Source organism: Conger conger, chromosome 2 (assembly GCF_963514075.1).
Source record: "Conger conger chromosome 2, fConCon1.1, whole genome shotgun sequence".
NCBI classification, from domain to species: Eukaryota; Metazoa; Chordata; class Actinopteri; order Anguilliformes; family Congridae; genus Conger; species Conger conger.
This window is the reverse complement of record NC_083761.1, coordinates 67,056,839-67,065,047: the sequence shown is the minus strand read 5'-3', so window position 1 is coordinate 67,065,047 and position 8,209 is coordinate 67,056,839.

Sequence of the window (8,209 nt, the reverse complement as noted above, 5' to 3'; positions counted from 1 at the left end):
TATAAAGAACACTTCAGAGTATTGGGTGTGGATGATTTGTCAAGGACAGTGGAGGTCCCCATTAATATAGCATTAACCTCTCTTCACCCACAACTTCCCTTTCAGAACCTCCGGCTTTGTCTTCATTAAACCTCCTGACAAGCACTCTTAGTGGCCGAAAGTGGTCTATTAGCAGCCTCCTAGTGTCACAAGCCTTTGGTAAACTACCTGCTCCATCTTCAGTACATGTGGCAGGGTTTAAATTAGTATATGTATAGAGCTCCATAATCTTTGGGACAAAGGCATATTTTGTCCCAAAATAAAGTGATTGTTTAGAAAGACAGCACTTCTGAGCTCAGTAATCACAAATGGCCAAGGAAGATCTCTAGAGGTGATGACCAAAGACTTACCATAAGAAAGAAAAACACCTGTCCCGACAGATCAGAAACACTTGTCAGAAGGCAGGCGTGGTTGTGTCAGTGACTACTGTCCACAGAATACTTCACAAACAGTACTACAGAGGCTACACAGTTCCAAAACACAGGTTAGCCACAAAAACAGGACGGTCAGGTAACAGGATCCTAAAGAGTACCGAAAAGAGCCTGCAGTGTTCTGGAAAAAGATAAGGCCACTTGTATGAGAGTGTGTCCATATGTCTGGACACAATAAACTCTACTTCTACACTTCTACTGATATCCACTGTCAGGTTCTCTGGCTCCCTCGACTGGCTGCCAGACCATAGCACGGATGGGCAGTCTAAAGCCTGATTCACACTTCATCCGGCAGTTTCCTGATGGAAGGGCCATATGGTACTGCTCAGAGACTCCTTATGGTGGTTGCCTTCATAGTTCCAATCATTTCACTACGATCCAGACTACTGTGCGTGCTACAGAGACAATAAGAATATTTTTTGCAGATGCACAGGGTCTCCATTTTGGGACCTTTATCTCATCCTGTAGATTTTTATCTCCCAAAAAAGGCAGATTTAAGATACATACTCCAGATACCTTTTCACCTCCATCACATCCTTATTGTGTTGTCAACTCGGTCAACTGAACCACTACCATCCCTGTAGTCAAATGTAGACTAAAGGCCAGCAAAATGTTTTCCTGATGAAATGGTAAAGATTCAACATATAATTTACTTAATGAGATAAAACTATATCATTTCTCCTCTATCAACTCAGTTTTCCTGAAACTAGCACTGCAGAATGTTAGATCATCGGCTAACAAATCCTTTCTGATAAATAATATAATTGAATATAAGCGTGACTGTATATTCCTTACTGAAACCTGGCTCAGTAATGATGGGTCAGCCACCCTCACTGAATCACCTCCCGCTCAATAAAATTTTTCTTATTCAAACAGACGGCAAAAGAAAGGGGGTAGAGTGGCAACTTTGAATTCTGAAGTTTTTCAGAATTCAAATGTATTATTTTCACAAAGTTTGACAGAATTATCAGCATTTGGGATTTTTCTGAACGAGTGGACCAACTGATTCCATGGCTTTTACTCAGCATGTTTCAGGACCAACCCACATCCATGGTCATGCCTTAGATCTCATCATACTGTTAGAAAGTGTTACATTACCCCTTGAGTAGCTCAGCAGTTTATTTATTCTCTCTCTACCCTTCCAAATAATTTTTGATCCACTTGCGCAGATTTAGCTAAACATTTCAATAATAAACTGAAACAGAAACAGGTTCGAAACAGAAACCACCATGGAGCAAGAAACAAATGCTACAGCTTAAGCGATGTTGTTATAGGGTGGAACAGAGATGGAGGAAAAATAAATTGCAGGTGCATTATGGCATTTTAAAGACCAATTGACTTCTTTCAATAAGGCCATTAAGTTGGCTAGATAGCAGCATTTAAAACAACAATGATAGCTGATTAGTATTATAAACACAGAACGCTTTTCCACCATTGACCACCATCTCAGTCCTCCCTGTGCCCACACAAGCAATTTTTTATCCATATCAAAATACACAGAATTTGCTTCCCTTTTTTCAAAGGCAAAGTTGAAAACATTTTGTTCTGGTATATTCCAGTCTGGCTTTAAAGACTGCTCTCGTAAGGTTAGCAATTACCTCTGGAGTGCTGATGCCAGAGTATGTCTGTTCTTGTACGATTGGTTCTACCTTTGACACTGTTGACAGTCCCATTATCTTAAACAGACTAGCAAAAAATGGTGGGTACTTAACTGGTTTTTGTCCGACCAGCCTACCTTGTTTCATTGTTAACTCCGAGGAGCATTCTTCTGGTAGTTTTAATGTCACTCTCATGTGTCCCTCAAGGTCCCTCAAGGATCAATTCTAGGACCAGTCCCTTTTTAATCATTATATACTGCCTCTGGGAGGTCACATGAAGTATTTCATAATTATGCCGATCATGCCCAGCTTTACAGCTCCATGTAAAATAAAATGTCATTAGAAGTCCTGATAAACTTCATCTTGGACATTAAGTCAAAATTATTTTCAGGAATTAAATCAGAACAAGACAGAGGTGTTTCAGACCAAGACTCAGACCATTGTCATCATTTGGTGTCTATGGCCCCAGCTATGCATAAAAGGTGCTATGTGATGTTTCTACATGATGAAACCAAACTGCCTAGAAAATATCTTTGAATAAATGCTCTGAATCTACACTTAAAACATGAACTTTTTGGTTACAAATATAAAAGTACTGAGTACTGAGCCAAATTTGTCCCAAACATTATAGAAATTAACATTAACAAAATATTACGCTGCATGTTTTTACCTCAGTGTAGGTGTCTGTGTCTGTCTGTGTGCGTGTGTGTGTGTGTGTGTGTGTGTGTGCGTGTTTGTGTGAATATGATGTCAATTATAGCACTACTGTGTCTACTGGGTGTTCCTCACATGCTTAAATAACTCAGATATCAGATATTTTTGTTTCCTTCCTTTTCCTGGACACAACTGAAAAGAGCAATTGTGACGGTACAGTGAAAGAAACACTCCATATGAGTGAGGCTGTGTGGGCGACCTTTGGATTTGTGCTATTCTCCAAAGGCCTGGGTCTGCAGCCTTTTGTGCCTACAGTATCTAATTCACCTCTGCTCTGCTTAGTAACAATAGCAAGTGGTTCTGAAAGCCCGTAAAGGTGAAGGAAATATGGCAGGGAATAATGAACCATATTTACTCATGTGGAGACAGTTCCAACAAGACTGCCTCATGCTAAACCTCAAAAGCATAATGCAGTAATGAGAGTGGAGAGTGCACAGCGTGTTTTATGATAACCTTGCCTTAAACTACATTCAATATGGCAGTCCTTAGTATTCACACCACCCCTGTCCTTGTGGCTGTGGAATACTGTTCTTATCTCAATCGAGGATCTCATCCATTATTTAAAAACCGATGCTGGTATTCAATAATTCCTACAGGATCTGCACTTGCAAGACTTCCTACTATTTTTTATTCTTCAACCAGTTCTCCCCAGCAACTAATTTGATGACAATAAAATCAATGTATTAGTTATAATTCTTAGATCAACTTATATTAATCTTAGATTAACTTGTTGATAATTTTAGCTCCCAGAAAACAATCACTTTGTCATTTTCTCTCCGATGGACTGATTTATTTGGAAGAAGAGTTTGCTGTTATTTTTTCATATGGCCAGCAGATGGCAATATGAGTTCAGGGAGAATATGGTTACTGTCCATTTTTTTGCAGCCTGAAGTAGTATCTTCACAACATATCTATAATTCAGGATCAGGTCTGGGGTCACTTATTTTGAAGCAGGACGCTACAGCCAATGAACAGAAGAAAGGAACAAATCTGTGTGATTCAGACATGCTTAGAGGGCTAGTTTTACCACACAAGGTCTGAGTGCCATGCCACCTTCCCCTCAGTCATGATATCTTTATCATACAAAAAATTAGTCAAAAGCATTCCTCATTTCAGACAATAGACGTACTAAAAAATAAGTTTTACTGGCCAGAAGTTAAAAAGCTGAAAAAATGTGTTCATTAAAATTCCACTCCATTTCCACTGTCTTTCCACACCAGGTATTGATACAGATAAAAAAAATAAATCAACCGTTGCCTGGGAAACCAATGCAGGGATTCTATTTCACCTCACCATCTTTGTTAGCATACACCAATGTTTCCTTCTAGGTTCAGAGCTGGAGATAAATTATGTCTGACATAGTCAGTGACGTAGCGATCTTCCCACTGAAAACAATGAGAACCCAGTAACAAGTTTGTTTCATTTCTTCATCAAGAATAAATAAGATAAGCTAAATAAGCTCAACCATTTTCATACATTAATATGGGTTATTTCAAAACCACCAATAATATGTTGAAAACTATAGTTATTCAGAAACATTTATTAGCAATACATTGAGTATAATTACTGTTGAATGTGCATGAGTGCTGAAGGAAAACGCAATCATCACAGAGTACATTAAATGTGACGTGCACCAGGGTGGCGGTGTTATATAATGGTTAGGGAATGGCGCTTATAACCTACAGGCTTCACATTCAGTTCCCAGCAAGAACACTGATGTTGTACCCTCGGACAAGGTGCTTCACCTGAATTACCCCAGTAAATATCCACCTGCTTTGTGTAAAAATGCAAAAACATTTGTAAGTACCTCTGGATAAGAGTGTCTAATAAATTCTTGTAATGCACTAAAACAGACTCACTGTTTTAAGACCTTCCTTGCTACTTTCTCACAATTTAGAGCATTACCATTCATGATGGAGTTCCCATAGTACTATCCTAGGGGGAAATTTTGTCTTCATACAGATATTTTGGTCAAATTACAGATGCTAGTATAATACATTTGTATAATATTATATATTATAAAATAATAATAATAATAATAATAATAATAATAATAATAATAATTTATTTTTTTAAAGTTCATGATACAATTGGGTTGCTTTTTCATCATTCTAATATAAAATTATGTATTAGATAACATGCTTATGCGATTATTACAAAAGTTCACAGGTGGATCTGTGCATGCCTAAACCTGTCTATAGTTAAATGCAAATCATTTATGCCCTCAGTAAATCGACATTGGTTCTTGTTTATAATACTTACCTCCTTTATCGTTCACAATCCAAATCAACATCATTTGACTTGTAACGGTTCTATAAGTGATGATGCATATGCCCCAGGATAAAAAAAAAACCTCAATGTGGTGATGAGCAGATGAACGGAAGATGAAAGGAAGTTTGATGTGTTAGCAGTTCAGTTAAATCTTCATAAGGGTTGACGACAACAAGGTTGACAATGTACCCGCCTAATTGGGTGTTGGGTGGACTGACAAAGCTGGAGGATTGAGAAAGGTAGATGAAGGAGTGCTGTTGTCATTTGTACCTACTGTATGCTGACATTTGCACCTACTGTTGCCTCGACAAGATGACAGGCGAGGCGCAGAATTACTCTGCTCTCCCCCTCCTTCCCTCTTCCCTCCTCACCCACAGGTTGTTTTTAAAACAAGTGACAAGTTCCTCAGAAAAGCAAAACAAAAACAAGAAAATCTGTTCAATGTACCAAACAACAGACACCTTCCAATTTTTTTTTTTACAAGTCACAGTCCCAAAAAGGTGTCTCTTCTGGAAGGAAAATGCCAAAAAGAAGCAGGAATGGTTTAGAGACTGGAATGCATAAGTAATGAGGTATTAATACCGAGCAGCAGAGAGCGTTTTTCCCCCTTAAGACAGCTATGCAGGAGACCGGGGACTTGATGGTTCTAAAATGTTCTAACAGTAAATCAGGTCAGACCTCTACTGCCTGTATTTTTCAAAAGAAAGTGGTGAAGCAAGTGTATTTTTTCTAACAGTCCCACGGGTGAAGGTTACGGATGGGCATTGTAGGCACAGCAGGTGCTTGGAATGCATGAGTATGGGCAAAAAAACCACCACAGCACTCACGAGGAGAAGGATGAGAGAGAGAGAGAGAGAGAGAGAGAGAGAGATAGAGAGAGAGAGAGAGAGAGAGGGAGGTGATTGCGGGAATAAACATAGTGAGGCATAAAAAGGCCAAAGCTTTTCCATTTTTGGTACATGTTGAGAAAGAGATTCAAATTCCATGTATGAATGGCCACCTGCTATGTCGAAAGGTCTATGGATGTATTTGGTGTGATAATTAATGTAAATCTGATTAAAAGAAAAAGTATGATTCTTCTACCTCCATTACATTTGAACAGCACTACAGCAGCATGCATTTCATTCCCTGGAATAACAACTGTCTGTGTCTTTTTGCCAGCAAAGAACATTAAACAATTCCCCTTTGGTGCCTGTCTGTATTGCAAGGAGAGGACTCTGATTACTTTCCAATTAACTGTCAATAGCCATTCACTATGTGAGCCTGCATTCAGAGCCATTCATTACTCCAGCTGATTGAAAGCTGTAAATGGTGTAAAACCTAGGCCTACATAGGTGGGTCCAGAGACATGGCTGGGTTAACCGTATCCATCTATTCCTCAGTGGGCTGAAGCAGCTGCTCCATGCACTAATAGCAGAGGCAGTGTCAGTCTCAATCATGATGAAATCAGGTTTGCATGAACGTGCCTTGTCCCTGTGCAGTGTCACAGGAGAGCTAGCACAACTATAATCATGCTTCCTCCCTGGCACCATGGTTGTCACCTAATCTGGCACAGAAAACAAATATTTTGCCCTGACCTCATGCTCAGGCACATCATCAATGTTGTTGGCACTTTAGTTTCCCTCACCCTCACCCCCGCCTACCCCACCCCCATTCCCACATATGTTCATTTAGAACTCTTCCTCCAAATCACCCCACGGAACTCAGGCTTGCCCTGTTATCATCTGTGATTTCTGCTCATCTTTGTGGCAACGCAGGATCTGAACACAACAAGCTAAGTGACGGGAAGGCCTCAGAGCGCAATAGAAGTAAACAGGTAATACCCATCTGCTCTCCTCCTGGCTTCTGTTGCCACACTTCTGCGTGACTCGACTCGTCTGCTCAGGAGTGTGGGCTGCTGCAAACAGCAGATAACAGAAACACATGCTTTAGAAACGAGGGCTGTAGCAATTATATTCCGTGCGCAGATACCGAACGTGCAGCTCACGCGGGCACATGCACAGTGATGCCTGAATGCAATCGAAGTATTGATAAACAACAACTGATTGGACAGAATTAAATACTATGTGCAAAAATAGTATTATAGTATTATAGTATAATAGTACAAAATGTATTATTCGTATTAATATTAATATTATATACATGCTACATATATTGAAAAAATGATCATGTGTGTTCACACCCAGTGTTTCACATGCTGTCAGTGTTGTGTACTTTTTGATGCTTCCTATCCTGTCATGAGGTTCAGGCAGTTTTCAGGAGGGATTTTTGGCCATTGCCCTAGGGCAGAATTTGACATCTCCTTCAGATTTGATTGTCAGCTTTCTTGAGTTCAAAGCTGCAGAAGTTACATCAGAATTAGGTCTTACAACTCATCAGCCTCAAAATAAGCTTCACAGAACACAGAGTAGCATGTCTGTGTAACTAAATTTGTGCTTCATCTGTCTACACATCTTGGTCCTCAGTGTCATTAAGATGCAATTTACAAAACAGAACTATTTCTCTTTGTGTTGTACCTTCTAAACCTGATTCAAGCAGGTAATGTAATATTGTATCCATTACATTATTGGCATTCGACAGATGCTCTTATCCAGAGTGATGTACAGTTTATTAGGCTAAGCAGGAGACAATCCTCCCCTGGAGCAATACAGGGTTAAGGGCCTTGCTCAAGGGTCCAACGGCTATGCAGATCTTATTATGGCACCGACCTTTGTGTCCCAGTCATTTACCTTCACCACTACGCTACAGGCCGCCCCTATCCCCAAATACAAAGTATCTTAGACTTTCTTTAAGACCTGTAATCATTACCCTTGGGGCTCAGTTTACTTTCCAAACTGCTATCCTCACAAATGTCCCATTGTGGTAAATGGCAGGCTCACCTTTTTGTGATTTCCCACTGACACTTTTGAGGTCTCACAGAACTTGTGACCTGAATTTCTTTAGACGGCTATAACTTTGAGCAGGGCTTTGAATGCGGCTAATGGATTTCTTATTCCTGTCTGTAACCCTTTTTTCTATGATGGTACCACAGGCATTTCAGATGTCCATGAACTTCCAGAAGCTTTTATTAATTCTCATATTGTGGAGATATGATGTAGGATTATATTTACTGGGTTTTGATAATAACAGGTTTGCGAATAAAATTTGGCCCTTTTG